Below are 16,364 nucleotides of genomic sequence, written 5' to 3' on the forward strand. Positions count from 1 at the left end.
ATCTACATTACACAGACATGTCTGCTCCCGGTGTCAGACAGCTGGTCCTCCTGTATTTCAAGGTCTGAGCAGTGAGGAGTTTGCCGGCGGCGGGCCAACTCCTGAATATACCACCTGCCAGGACACCGGACACCCACCCCGACGCCATCAGAGTCACTACTGCTCCCAATCTCCATTCTAAAGGAGAACGCACCATATTTACTACACGCAGTAAAGTAAGGCAGTCTCCAGAAGGAAGAAAAAAAGGACACAGACATGAGGAGGCCGTAGAATAGCAGCACAAAGTATTTCAGGAGAGGAGTGCACTGACCGGATTGCGGATTGACTCCTAGTATGAGGGGCGCCATCACAGCTCAGAGACCCCTATTTAACAAGGAGAAGACATCACCTTATAGATGAGCCCAGATACTGACCTACAATGTAAACAGCGCTTGCAGTGCAGGTATATAAATCTATTGCTCCCTGTTATCAGCCGCTTCAGGCTGCAGCGAGGCTGACTGTAGTGTTTTTTAATAGAGTGGATGACAGGATGTGATGAGACTGACGGCCCCCCAAGAAACCCATCTTATGTCCTATATCGCAGGGAAGCGAGTCAGCGCCGTGTATCATTTACCGCCTGGCGATAAGAGTGGTGACTCACGTTATCACTGATCTGACATCGCAAGGACAGAAAAAGATGACTCATGTGCTGTATTGTCAGGAATTCAAGTTCCCCTTACCCACGCAGGAGGTGGCCCCCCAATACCAGTCACCCACAGCATTGCCGTAAAGCTGGTGATGTCCCTTTAATAGAGCGTTCCGTTACGACAACCGTGGCTCCGCCATGACACTGCCCGATGCCGGCTGTGTGACGCTACCTGGGATATTGTACTGGTGTGGAGTGCAGAAACCCAATCCACGGCCGGAGAGCAGGGAGGGAAACACTTCCAGCCGCTGTTTACCTTGGCGCGCAGCGAGCGGCTCGAGAACGTGATGGGTGGATCTGGTTTATTTGCTCAGCGATCATATCTTCTGGCCAACACTTATCCAATGTCAAGAGCCAATATGATCCTGTAGAAGCCTCCAGCTATTCATAGCCATGGCCAAACAATGGGTCAAGTATGGCTCAAGGGGCCGAGCAGAAGCAGCAGGGAAGGAAATGGGGGTAAGCAGAGACGAGAGAAGCTTATTTCCTAACTCCGACTGCACCCAAACAGCGTATATCCATAAATATACGACACGGAGCGTGAGGACGGAAAGCTCCGGAAATGCTGAAAAAGTATAAACTAAACATAAATATACAAGGAACCTTCACTAAAAATATTACATACATTACTAATCCTGTATTATACTCCAGAGCTGCACTTACTATTCTGCTGGTGCAGTCACTGTGTACATACATTACTGATCCTGAGTAACCTCCTGTATTATACCCCAGAGCTGCACTCACTATTCTGCTGGTGCAGTCACTGTGTACATACATTACATTACTGATCCTGAGTTACCTCCTGTATTATACCCCAGAGCTGCACTCACTATTCTGCTGGTGCAGTCACTGTGTACATACATTACAGATCCTGAGTTACATCCTGTATTATACGCCAAAGCTGCACTCACTATTCTGCTGGTGCAGTCACTGTGTACATACATTACATTACTGATCCTGAGTTACCTCCTGTATTATACCCCAGAGCTGCACTCACTATTCTGCTGGTGCAGTCACTGTGTACATACATTACATTACTGATCCTGAGTTACATCCTGTATTATACCCCAGAGCTGCACTCACTATTCTGCTGGTGCAGTCACTGTGTACATACATTACTGATCCTGAGTTACATCCTGTATTATACCCCAGAGCTGCACTCACTATTCTGCTGGTGCAGTCACTGTGTACATACATTACTGATCCTGAGTTACCTCCTGTATTATACCCCAGAGCTGCACTCACTATTCTGCTGGTGCAGTCACTGTGTACATACATTACATTACTGACCCAGAGTTACATCCAGTATTATACCCCAGAGCTGCACTCACTATTCTGCTGGTGCAGTCACTGTGTACATACATTACTGATCCTGAGTTACATCCTGTATTATACCCCAGAGCTGCACTCACTATTCTGCTGGTGCAGTCACTGTGTACATACATTACATTACTGATCCTGAGTTACATCCTGTATTATACCCCAGAGCTGCACTCACTATTCTGCTGGTGCAGTCACTGTGTACATACATTACTGATCCTGAGTTACCTCCTGTATTATACTCCAGAGCTGCACTCACTATTCTGCTGGTGCAGTCACTGTGTACATACATTACATTACTGATCCTGAGTCACCTCCTGCCTTATACTCCGGAGCTGCGCTCTATGTTACGGCTTGGCCTCTCCCTCTCATATAATAACGAGCCTTTATTTCCTATTTACTTTTGATGGTCACAAATGAAGGAAATGGGTATTTAATATCTGAAGCTTCGGGTAAATAAAGCAGATATGAACTACACATCGTGCCGAGGCTTTTCCTATTCACTGTTGTGCTGGGATTAGACGGCCCCGTGGTATATGTGGCCGATATACTGCAGCTCATCTCCTTGGCCTTTCTTCTGTATTACATGACAGTAAGTGGAAGTGGCAGAGATCTGTTATGGAGGGATCACGCTGCTCCTGCAGCCAGAGACGGCCTAGGTGAATACTGCGAGTATGGCGCTGTGGCGTTTAGAGGCATCGTCCAGCTGTTCCTGTCCCCCTTATCCTTCACATGTCGCCTCTTGGCGATGTCTCCGGGGATCGTGGCTTCCCACAGTGACTCAAGTCTTCTATGAATATTACCGCTGACAAGAGAAACATGACTCACGGCACAGGAAAAACACAAGTTCAATGTCATCTGGTGGGGAAGGTGGTCTCTGCAAGGAATGTTCTGTCCACCCCGAAGAGGAACAATCAATAGGAAAAGGCCCAAAAGTGCTGGAAACAATGTATCGCAATGACAGGGACCCTTGTGTATTCCTGACAATCACACTTGTCAAGACTGGGCATCACGCGCCATCATGGAGGCAGTAAGGCAACACATACCCTACTGGGTGCCATGGAACATGGAGCCATCCATAAGCTCACGTTTTGGTTCCCATGATGAGTACAACTCAACCATTCGACACACGACTCTGCAATTCTCAGTGGAACCCACCATGAAGTAACTTATTGGGTGTCATACTAAAAGGATCCTCCAATTTTTGGGTCCATGACCATGTAGTGCCCCGAGGTGATCCCACTTTGAGGTTACGTCTTGGCTCCTAAGGTGAGAAGGATCAAAAAGTGTAAGGCAAGAACCCATGGTGGTCAGAGACCTGTTATAGGTTCCAACCATTGGACTCTGCAGAACTCCCCGAGATTGCCATCATGAAGTCATGTTACCTCCTCTTCTAAAGCCGATTGTCAGATTTCACATCTGAGGGATTCGGAGGTTTGGTGGTGGGTCGTTAATATGCTAGAGGACCCCCCAACCCATGGTGGTGGTCAGAGACCTGTTATAGGTTCCAACCATTGGACTCTGCAGAACTCCCCGAGATTGCCATCATGAAGTCATGTTACCTCCTCTTCTAAAGCCGATTGTTAGATTTCACATCTGAGGGATTCGGAGGTTTGGTGGTGGGTCGTTTATATGCTAGAAGACCCCCCAATCTTTCATGGAAGTCTGCTCATGACTTGGAGGGCCGAACTTGGTCCAAAAGGGGTTTTATCCATATAACCAAGCATGCATATGGAAATGTGGCATACGTGCCTAACTTTTTGGCGTTTCCCGGACACCGCCATCTTATTCTGCCCCGGAGATGTGGTGTATATAAATATAAGACTGCGGGCTTGTGAGGACAGACGTCTCTCCGGTGACTCCCTCAAGCCGCTGGATATTTCCCACAGAGCTGGGAGTGATGGAATGACACAATGATACCTATAATTATCTCTATATACACTGTGCCTATTGTATTCCTCGCACACAACCACTACGAGCCTGGCAGAGCGTGCCACGCACTGGTGTGTACCGGGAGGCTGCCTCATATTCCATTCTTGGCCGCACTCCCCACGAGAGCAAGATAAGGGGGGCAGCCAAGTGTCATCTCCTAGCGCCACTCAGTGTAAGGGGTCCAGGCATCAGAGTCAAGAGTCTTTCCCCCCCCCATTTTCTCTCCTGGGTCAAGACAGGACATAAGACCCTTCTATAGGGGCCACCGCACATGGGATATCCCCCTAACAAGCCAATAATTGTAAGCAGTTCCCACTATGGTGTCATTTGGATGGACGCCATGCAACGCCTAGATGGCCTCAGCTTCCCCCCACATGGACAGCAGATTGCGGGTCTCGAAATCTGAACCCACAGCGATCGGCTGATCATTGCGCCAACATTAATTAAAGAAGAGTTTTCTTAAGACAAACCCTCTAATAAAAAAAAAAAAAAAAAAAAAGTTATTCAGTTTCTTTCCTCCTTGAACTAGGTTTCCTAGCTATAAGTAGTCTTCCCGTATGGGTGACCACCAATCACATGTACTCCAATCCTATCTACCCTACAGGATACTGGCTTTCTGCTCGACACAGACTTGTTTCAGGTCCAACTTATGGATTTCCAAGGAAGAAGAACATGGCTGTCCCAGGTGTTTTCTACCTGTTTACCAGCTCCGTGTAGGTGACATCATTGGACGATATCCAACAAAGACAAAGTAGGATTCCCACATGTCAATGTAACGTGTCCTCTGCTGATATCACAGAAACAATGCACACAATGACTTTCTTTAGTCATGTAGGTGGAATGGTAACACTGAACTCCAGGCTGGATGATGGAAGACCAGTAAGGATCGCGCGCACATGAACATTTTACTTTTCATACAATGGGCTGGAGATCAATCCTTCTTCTACACTTCAACAATCATTCACACCATATGAGTGTCAGTAATCCTCTTCCATCAAGATCTCCTCAAAGACCCTCCAAAGGCTCGGCCGGGCCCATCCGGGTCCCCTCCAAAGGCTCGGCCGGGCCCATCCGGGTCCCCTCCAAAGGCTCGGCCTTAATTTTTAGTCTTCATCCATTATGTCCAGGAGATAAAGCTTTCGCTAGGTTTATTTAATGACCATGACATAAAAAGCTTCTAAGGTAACCAAAGCAGAAAGTAAAACCATCACAGAGATCTCGGCTATATGAGACACGGCAGAACCTGCTGCAAATTTTCTTTTATATGGATTTTTTTTTCCCACGGAGAGCAGACTAGAATCAAAGCTCAATAATTTATTCTGATTTTATCTAAAAACACTGAGAACGGCAGGATTCCTGATACGGTGTACCCTGACGTGACACGCCTGCTGGAGGCCACAAGTTGCTTGTTCCCGATTACATACGATCAGTAACACGGGTAGACGGGCTCTCCTCCGGACCTCTCCCTTCATCACCTCTGCTCCCACCGTTATAGATGATGCTGATAAACCCGGAGCTCTGCAGACGATCACAGCCGGCGCTGGCTCGGGGCCACACAGATTAGATGGGGAGGAGATAAAATAACTCATTTCAATGACTTCTCCTGTCATTAGCGCAGATAAGGCCAATTACATGCGACACGCTGCACACATGCACCAGATAACGGGTTCCATGTGGCGCTTCTATAGGAATCCTACCTTGAACTTGGAGCGACCCTTCCTCAGAATTTCGCCTGAAATAAGCCAGGTCGGTGCAGACGACAAGTGTGGCTATTACTGGAGCCCAATCCCTCCCCGCCAGGCCCCAATGCCAGAGGCTTTATATCTAACGGTAAAACACAACTCTGGGCCCAGCCGCCACATTAACATGGGCTGTAAGAAAAAGGAGCAGCAAGGTTTCCCATCTAGCAAAGGTGAAATTTGCTGCACCAGTTGCTTAAAACGAGTGCAGATTTTGCAGCGAGCAAAACTGTTCCACGTTTGCACCCTGGTAAAATAAGACAACCATTTTTCTCCTACCGTCAGAGACAGCACGCAGATCGTTTTCAGGACATCAGAAATTGTAATACTACATTGTGCACTAATTCGGAAAGATTTTGTTACCTGATTGGAGTGAAGTTTATTTCTGCCAAGCACCCATGTGATGGTAGACCGGCATGACGGAAAATGAGCCACTTTTTCCATCTGCCCCCCCTCGCCACTACCCAGGAACTTTCAGTAAAATGACGGATGATCTCGCCGTGTATACAGGGATGGAGTAAGTGAGTGTGGGTACGTACACACCGGTGGAGGCCGTTACCCCGAAGCAGCAGATTGGGGAGGCCCTGGTATATAACAGGAGCTCCCGTGCCGCCAGCTGCTATACGCTGACAGAGCGCAGACTACCCGACACTATACACAGCCGAAAGCTCCCATCATCCCCCCCCCCCTTCAGGCCTTCAAGCCATTACTCATAAAAGCTAAAATTAAGAGCCGCGGCATGCCAAAATATTTAGTTACACGAAATGTCCATCCTTTTTGCAGGCCACGAGGGATTTCCTAAGTTTTCTTCATATGGAAGTAATGTACGTCGCGCTGGGAGACAGAAATCCAGATACGGCACAAAGAGAACACGATGTTCGGAGAGATGTGGGGAACGCGGGCGGACTACTCCTGAAACGCGTCACGATGGACCAAGGACGGACGAGCGATCGGCGCAGGACGCCGCGTCAGCGGACGGCTCCGAATCAACCACACCACGAGATAAGGAAAGCAGACGGGACGCTGCGATTGCACCCCCAGGAAGCCCCCCGCCTGCACGCTGCAGGGTTATTACGGGGGTTCTAGAAAGGAACAGAACATGTAATTAGGGGAAACGCCACACCACTAATTGCTTCCCAGGATCTCCAGGAGAAATGCTGCACCAGCAGAAAGTGATAGGATGACGGCGAACAAGCAACGTTACTACAGATATACATTACTGGCTTTCCTACTGCAAGGGTGAGGAGCGCCGCTCCATGCGGGAAAGGGGTGCTCACTCCCGGGAAGGGGCCTAGCGTCATGGCCCCTTTATATTCAACATGTACGGGGGGTTCCTGAAGTCAGATCTCCGACACTCATGGAGAGATGGTAAATCCTAGCAGCAGGTCATAGAGGTCATCGAAATCAAAGAGGGAGCACCCCATATATACGATCCGTACGTGTGCGTGCCGTCTCGCTCCGAGGCAGTCACACATGGATGTATATAAGTAATCATGTGAGGACAGTCTATCAATGCCTCCATTGTCCCGACCGTTTCTGGATCTGGGGACAGGAAAATGTCCATGGCGGGTCAATTACTGTGACGCTGCATTCCTGCAGCCCGGAGCGCTGGCACTCTCACGGGAAGTATGGATTCCGGGGCACAGGGCTAAACAAATATTGAGGGAAGGGTTCAATCTTGTGTCTTTTATAGCCATTAAAGAAGAAAACAAAGAAGCACTTGGCCGGCGGAGTCCTCCTGAGCGCCGGATAATGACCAGTCCTGGAATATTAGCACCCCGGAGGCTGTAAACCCTCCACAGTCGGTAGGAACCGAGTGTAAACTATTTACTCTAAAAGCTTTTGTGGAAAGGATCAGTCATCAAGGACGACACTTCTAAAGTAAAGAGCGAGACCCATAAAGCAAGCCCCGGTCCTCCTGCCAAGAAGCAGAACATCTCCCTCTAACAGGTGCAAGCAAGCAGCACCTACCCCAGAGCTGCACTCACTGTGTACATACATTATCCTGCATTAAGCTCCAGAGCTGCACTCACTAGAGTATACACATAGTACAAAATAATTCACACTCGTCCAGCACTGACAGCACTTAAAATAAGTGAGCGGTGGCAGCAGATGTGCGGTGATGTATCTCGCAGTGACAGACAAGGACAGAGCTATAGACAGAGGGGCGGGCGAGGCACTAGGGTCTAGAGCAGCGTTCCCCAACAGGTCATGTAATCCGGATTTCCTTAGTATTGCACAGGTGATTGAATTCTTGCCTGTCCAGGTGATGTGCAATACTAAGGAAATCCGGATAACATGACCTGTTGGTGGCTCTTGGGGACCGGAGTTAGGGAGCGCTGGTCTACAGGGTCCGTGGCCGCGCTGTGCTGGAGGCCCTGCTCTGCTCAGTGGAGTAATAAGGTTGGCAGAGAATGGTAAACCCCAAGAGCGTACATGCCCACCACTCCAGCGGCTCCTATTGGCAGCCGATCACATGTCAGTATGGGCAGAGACCACCGGCGGGGCATTTACTACAGCTGTTGTGATCTTGGATGACCCCTTTAATCACTGTATAATGGTCGCGTCCTGCGATGTCGCCATATTTGCTGCATTTCTATTCCAGATCCGCTTACTGTCAGTGAATGAGAACATTTTGGTTTCCATCCGGAAGCTGAAAACATAGAACCAAGTCCTGACTGTAAGCGAGAATACAAATGTATCGGAATCCTACTCCAGACTGATACATTGTAACAAACCATCTGACGTGTGCTGCTGAAGGGTCCGGCGCACAGACAGGACACACTGTACCAGACTCTCAGCTCCGAGAAATAACAGGCTTTTATAGAAAGGAATAACTATACTAGAAAGTTGCAAAACTCAAATCCAACACCGGCAAGAACCCCAACCCCTCCTCAAAAACCCTAACTCCTCCCTCTTGTCAATCTCCTGACTACACAGCATTAACGGGCTGCTGCAATGTACATGACCAGCAGTAACATCACTGCCACCTATACCATCCCCTCCCCGTAGACAGCGCGGTCCCACAGCCCTGCGTCATCCTGCCAACACTAACTGTCCTCCTCATCCACCCCGTACACAGCACGGTCCCACAGCAGCACTCACCCTCTGCCTTGCGTCATCCTGCCAGCACTGACTGTCCTCCTCATCCTCCCCGTATACAGCATGGTCCCACCGCAGCACTCGCCCTCTGCCCTGCGTCATCCTGCCAGCACTGACTGTCCTCCTTATCCACCCCGTGTACAATGCGGTCCCACCGCAGCACTCACCCTCTGCCCTGCGTCATCCTGCCAGCACTGACTGTCCTCCTCATCCACCCCGCGTACAATGTGGTCCCACCGCAGCACTCGCCCTCTGCCCTGCGTCATCCTGCAAGCACTGACTGTCCTCCTTATCCACCACGTGTACAATCGGTCCCACCGCAGCACTCACTCTCTGCCCTGCGTCATCCTGCCAGCACTGACTGTCCTCCTCATCCACCCCGTGTACAATGCGGTCCCACAGCAGCACTCACCCTCTGCCCTGCGTCATCCTGCCAGCACTGACTGTCCTTCTCATCCACCCCGTACACAGCACGGTCCCACTGCAGCACTCACCCTCTGCCCTGCGTCATCGTGCCAGCACTGACGGTCCTCCTCATACACCCCGTATACAGCACGGTCCCACCGCAGCACTCACCCTCTGCCCTGCGTCATCCTGCCAGCACTGACGGTCCTCCTCATCCACCCCGTATACAGCACAGTCCCACCACAGCACTCACCCTCTGCCCTGCGTCATCCTGCCAGCACTGACTGTCCTCCTCATCCACCCCGTATACAGCGCGGTCCCACTGCAGCACTCACCCTCTGCCCTGCTTCACCCTGCCAGCACTGACGGTCCTCCTCATCCACCCCATATACAGCACGGTCCCAACGCAGCACTCACCCTCTGCCCTGCGTCATCCTGCCAGCACTGACTGTCCTCCTCATCCTCCCCGTATACAGCACAGTCCCACCACAGCACTCACCCTCTGCCCTGCGTCATCCTGCCAGCACTGACTGTCCTCCTCATCCACCCCGTATACAGCACTTTCCCACCGCAGCACTCACCCTCTGCCCTGCGTCATCCTGCCAGCACTGACTGTCCTCCTCATCCTCCCCGTATACAGCACAGTCCCACCACAGCACTCACCCTCTGCCCTGCGTCATCCTGCCAGCACTGACTGTCCTCCTCATCCACCCCGTATACAGCACTTTCCCACCGCAGCACTCACCCTCTGCCCTGCGTCATCCTGCCAGCACTGACGGTCCTCCTCATCCACCCCATATACAGCACTGTCCCACCGCAGAACTCACCCTCTGCCCTGCGTCATCCTGCCAGCACTGACTGTCCTCCTCATCCTCCCCGTATACAGCACAGTCCCACCACAGCACTCACCCTCTGCCCTGCGTCATCCTGCAAGCACTGACTGTCCTCCTCATCCACCCCGTATACAGCACTTTCCCACCGCAGCACTCACCCTCTGCCCTGCGTCATCCTGCCAGCACTGACTGTCCTCCTCATCCTCCCCGTATACAGCGCGGTCCCACAGCAGCACTCACCCTCTGCCCTGCGTCATCCTGCCAGCACTGACTGTCCTCCTTATCCACCCCGTGTACAATGTGGTCCCACCGCAGCACTCGCCCTCTGCCCTGCGTCATCCTGCAAGCACTGACTGTCCTCCTTATCCACCACGTGTACAATCGGTCCCACCGCAGCACTCACTCTCTGCCCTGCGTCATCCTGCCAGCACTGACTGTCCTCCTCATCCACCCCGTGTACAATGCGGTCCCACAGCAGCACTCACCCTCTGCCCTGCGTCATCCTGCCAGCACTGACTGTCCTTCTCATCCACCCCGTATACAGCGCGGTCCCACTGCAGCACTCACCCTCTGCCCTGCTTCACCCTGCCAGCACTGACGGTCCTCCTCATCCACCCCATATACAGCACGGTCCCAACGCAGCACTCACCCTCTGCCCTGCGTCATCCTGCCAGCACTGACTGTCCTTCTCATCCACCCCGTACACAGCACGGTCCCACTGCAGCACTCACCCTCTGCCCTGCGTCATCGTGCCAGCACTGACGGTCCTCCTCATACACCCCGTATACAGCACGGTCCCACCGCAGCACTCACCCTCTGCCCTGCGTCATCCTGCCAGCACTGACAGTCCTCCTCATCCACCCCATATACAGCACTGTCCCACCGCAGAACTCACCCTCTGCCCTGCGTCATCCTGCCAGCACTGACTGTCCTCCTCATCCTCCCCGTATACAGCACAGTCCCACCACAGCACTCACCCTCTGCCCTGCGTCATCCTGCCAGCACTGACTGTCCTCCTCATCCACCCCGTATACAGCACTTTCCCACCGCAGCACTCACCCTCTGCCCTGCGTCATCCTGCCAGCACTGACTGTCCTCCTCATCCTCCCCGTATACAGCACAGTCCCACCACAGCACTCACCCTCTGCCCTGCGTCATCCTGCCAGCACTGACTGTCCTCCTCATCCACCCCGTATACAGCACTTTCCCACCGCAGCACTCACCCTCTGCCCTGCGTCATCCTGCCAGCACTGACGGTCCTCCTCATCCACCCCATATACAGCACTGTCCCACCGCAGAACTCACCCTCTGCCCTGCGTCATCCTGCCAGCACTGACTGTCCTCCTCATCCTCCCCGTATACAGCACAGTCCCACCACAGCACTCACCCTCTGCCCTGCGTCATCCTGCAAGCACTGACTGTCCTCCTCATCCACCCCGTATACAGCACTTTCCCACCGCAGCACTCACCCTCTGCCCTGCGTCATCCTGCCAGCACTGACTGTCCTCCTCATCCTCCCCGTATACAGCGCGGTCCCACAGCAGCACTCACCCTCTGCCCTGCGTCATCCTGCCAGCACTGACTGTCCTCCTTATCCACCCCGTGTACAATGTGGTCCCACCGCAGCACTCGCCCTCTGCCCTGCGTCATCCTGCAAGCACTGACTGTCCTCCTTATCCACCACGTGTACAATCGGTCCCACCGCAGCACTCACTCTCTGCCCTGCGTCATCCTGCCAGCACTGACTGTCCTCCTCATCCACCCCGTGTACAATGCGGTCCCACAGCAGCACTCACCCTCTGCCCTGCGTCATCCTGCCAGCACTGACTGTCCTTCTCATCCACCCCGTATACAGCGCGGTCCCACTGCAGCACTCACCCTCTGCCCTGCTTCACCCTGCCAGCACTGACGGTCCTCCTCATCCACCCCATATACAGCACGGTCCCAACGCAGCACTCACCCTCTGCCCTGCGTCATCCTGCCAGCACTGACTGTCCTTCTCATCCACCCCGTACACAGCACGGTCCCACTGCAGCACTCACCCTCTGCCCTGCGTCATCGTGCCAGCACTGACGGTCCTCCTCATACACCCCGTATACAGCACGGTCCCACCGCAGCACTCACCCTCTGCCCTGCGTCATCCTGCCAGCACTGACGGTCCTCCTCATCCACCCCGTATACAGCACGGTCCCACCGCAGCACTCACCCTCTGCCCTGAGTCATCCTGCCAGCACTGACGGTCCTCCTCATCCTCCCCGTATACAGCACGGTCCCACCGCAGCACTCACCCTCTGCCCTGCGTCATCCTGCCAGCACTGACAGTCCTCCTCATCCACCCCATATACAGCACTGTCCCACCGCAGAACTCACCCTCTGCCCTGCGTCATCCTGCCAGCACTGACTGTCCTCCTCATCCTCCCCGTATACAGCACAGTCCCACCACAGCACTCACCCTCTGCCCTGCGTCATCCTGCCAGCACTGACGGTCCTCCTCATCCATCCCGTATACAGCACTTTCCCACCGCAGCACTCACCCTCTGCCCTGCGTCATCCTGCCAGCACTGACTGTCCTCCTCATCCTCCCCGTATACAGCGCGGTCCCACAGCAGCACTCACCCTCTGCCCTGCGTCATCCTGCCAGCACTGACGGTCCTCCTCATCCACCCCGTATACAGCACGGTCCCACCGCAGCACTCACCCTCTGCCCTGCGTCATCCTGCCAGCACTGACTGTCCTCCTCATCCACCCCGTATACAGCACGGTCCCACCGCAGCACTCACCCTCTGCCCTGCGTCATCCTGCCAGCACTGACGGTCCTCATCCACCGCATATACAGCACGGTCCCACCGCAGCTCTCACCCTCTGCCCTGCGTCATCCTGCCAGCACTGACTGTCCTCCTCATCAACCCCGTACACAGCACGGTCCCACCGCAGCACTCAACCTCTGCCCTGCGTCATCCTGCCAGCACTGACGGTCCTCATCCACCGCATATACAGCACGGTCCCACCGCAGCACTCACCCTCTGCCCTGCGTCATCCTGCCAGCACTGACTGTCCTCCTCATCCACCCCGTATACAGCACGGTCCCACCGCAGCACTCACCCTCTGCCCTGCGTCATCCTGCCAGCACTGACGGTCCTCATCCACCGCATATACAGCACGGTCCCACCGCAGCACTCACCCTCTGCCCTGCGTCATCCTGCCAGCACTGACGGTCCTCCTCATCCACCCCGTATACAGCACGGTCCCACCGCAGCACTCACCCTCTGCCCTGCGTCATCCTGCCAGCACTGACTGTCCTCCTCATCCACCCCGTATACAGCACGGTCGCACCGCAGCACTCACCCTCTGCCCTGCGTCATCCTGCCAGCACTGACGGTCCTCCTCATCCACCCCGTATACAGCACGGTCCCACCGCAGCACTCACCCTCTACCCTGCGTCATCCTGCCAGCACTGACTGTCCTCCTCATCCACCCCGTATACAGCACGGTCGCACCGCAGCACTCACCCTCTGCCCTGCGTCATCCTGCCAGCACAGACGGTCCTCCTCATCCACCCCGTACACAGCGCGGTCCCACCGCAGCACTCACCCTCTGCCCTGCGTCATCCTGCCAGCACTGACTGTCTTCCTCATCCACCCCGTATACAGCACGGTCCCACCGCAGCACTCACCCTCTGCCCTGCGTCATCCTGCCAGCACTGACTGTCCTCCTCATCCACCCCGTATACAGCACGGTCCCACCGCAGCACTCACCCTCTGCCCTGCGTCATCCTGCCAGCACTGACGGTCCTCCTCATCCACCCCGTATACTGCACGGTCCCACCGCAGCACTCACCCTCTGCCCTGCGTCATCCTGCCAGCACAGACGGTCCTCCTCATCCACCCCGTACACAGCGCGGTCCCACCGCAGCACTCACCCTCTGCCCTGCGTCATCCTGCCAGCACTGACTGTCTTCCTCATCCACCCCGTATACAGCACGGTCCCACCGCAGTACTCACCCTCTGCCCTGCGTCATCCTGCCAGCACTGACTGTCCTCCTCATCCACCCCGTATACAGCACGGTCCCACCGCAGCACTCACCCTCTGCCCTGCGTCATCCTGCCAGCACTGACGGTCCTCCTCATCCACCCCGTATACTGCACGGTCCCACCGCAGCACTCACCCTCTGCCCTGCGTCATCCTGCCAGCACTGACTGTCCTCCTCATCCACCCCGTATACAGCACGGTCGCACCGCAGCACTCACCCTCTGCCCTGCGTCATCCTGCCAGCACTGACGGTCCTCCTCATCCACCCCGTGTACAGCACGGTCCCACCGCAGCACTCACCCTCTACCCTGCGTCATCCTGCCAGCACTGACTGTCCTCCTCATCCACCCCGTATACAGCACGGTCGCACCGCAGCATTCACCCTCTGCCCTGCGTCATCCTGCCAGCACAGACGGTCATCCTCATCCACCCCGTACACAGCGCGGTCCCACCGCAGCACTCACCCTCTACCCTGCGTCATCCTGCCAGCACTGACGGTCCTCCTCATCCTCCCCGGGACACAGACTGAGCTCTTATCTCAGCAGCCTGCTCTCCCCATGTGTCACACGTCATCACAGAGGTGGCATTTCCCGTGGGAGAAGCCCCTCACAGCCGGCCGGTCCCCAACAACCTGCTCTTGTTATTGCCCATTTTGACAGCTGTTTCTCAGTCTGTAACCCCCCACCGCCACAGGGAAAGGCCGACAGTGGGGGAAGGGGGTCCTGTAAGCCCCCATTAGGGGTCAACTGCACTAACACCACACTGAACAGCAAACTATCCGTTATATAGGCAGATCAGGAATGAGGTGCAATGATGGAAATGATAAAGGGGGTGGGGGGACACTGGACACCCCCCATTAGTGAAAATGATGCACTGTGCCGTTACCAATAAAGTTATTAAAATGCGCAGATTACATGTAGCTTCTGTCCTGCAGCATGCATGAACCAGGAGGCTCAGGATGAACAGATTTAAAGTGCTTGCTAGAAAAGAGACTGCAAAGAACGATGTTAGGATTCTAAAATCTCCTGGCCTGCTGGGAGTTGTAGTTCCACAATGGCTGTACAGGGGCAGGCAGTAATCTCCCGCAGCGGCCGCTGAGGATTTGTTAATCACCTGCGTTTTGGGGGACGATATACAGATATGTAACATGAAGAGGAACATCACCTCCCTAATTCCAGCCCCCACATCCACTGCCATTATCCCCTGCACCAGTTGCATCCTGCATGTGGTATATCTATCAGTCCAGACCACAAGCAGTGTCCTGCCCTGCAGATCTGTGAGCGCAGCCCCTTCCTCCTGTAATAATGGCTGGGGTGTCTATAAACCACATAACCGCTCACTTACATCACGCCGGGGCCCCCCATACAGAGGAGCCATGATGTACCAAGCCCGGGACTATTCAGTACAGAACCGGCCTTAAAGGGGAAGGCACTCAGAACCGACAACTGGAGCAGCAGGTAATGGAAATGCAAAGAGGAGATAAAACATTCTGTGGAAGGTGAATCCTGGCAGCCACTGCCCTCGTCCCCACAGAACCCCCGGATCTCAGGGGAGTCCTCCCCGCGCGTCGGCAGCAGGTGGGAATAGTCATCAGAAGCTGCACGCTGGCAGCATGGCGCTCACAGAAGGCTGTGCCAAAGATGCCAGGCAACCGCTCCACTGCAACGCCCCAACAACACAGGTCTCCTTACAACACGTTCCGGGGGCCAAGATGGGGAGATCCCGGGGGCCGAGCCCAGAACATTCACCTGGATGGTTATGCTTAAAGAGACAGGCACAAATTTAAAAATCCCCCATGAAATCGCCTAAATAGCAATCCCTAAACACAGCATATCAGTTCATAAACGACCTGCAATTTACAGCTTAGCGGTGTAAAGACAGCACGTCCCAGAAGACAAGTCACCAGAAAACGCTTTGTGACCAAGCTGCACGAGAGAAGAATGCTGGGTGATTGCAGCTCTGAAGTTATTAAAACTGCCGCTCTGGAAGACGGTACAAGCTGTGACTCAGTGCAGACCAAGCCGGTGAGGGGCATTATTCAGTGTCTAGTAGAGTTTCTGCTCCGGTGTCCACATCATGGCAGGGTCCAGCAAACTTCCTCAAGAGCTGAAATCCTGGACATGTCTGGGATTTACTAGGCCCTGGAGACCTATCGGAGGCGTCCAAGATGCCAGCTCTTGAGTGCCGGCTAAGAAAGTTCACAGGACCCTGCATTGAGGCAGACGCCAACCAAGATCCTGCAAAGATTTTTCCTTAATTTGAGGTTTAAACAAAAAAAAGTTCTTCTCCTCTGACAGCAAGCAGAGATCTTGGAGAAAG

The 16,364-nt window shown here is 53.9% G+C and overlaps 1 protein-coding gene across 2 annotated transcripts in view; it reads right to left on the bottom strand.

Annotated features, from left to right (window-relative positions):
* The window catches only part of FHOD1 (formin homology 2 domain containing 1), a 70,819-nt gene that overhangs the window by 35,034 nt on the left and 19,421 nt on the right, over positions 1–16,364 (bottom strand). The gene's annotated exons all lie outside the window — the stretch shown is intronic.

The sequence above is a fragment of the Dendrobates tinctorius genome, unplaced genomic scaffold, assembly GCF_039654945.1.
Source record: "Dendrobates tinctorius isolate UK_male_01 unplaced genomic scaffold, ASM3965494v1 ptg000214l, whole genome shotgun sequence".
Classification (NCBI taxonomy): Eukaryota; Metazoa; Chordata; class Amphibia; order Anura; family Dendrobatidae; genus Dendrobates; species Dendrobates tinctorius.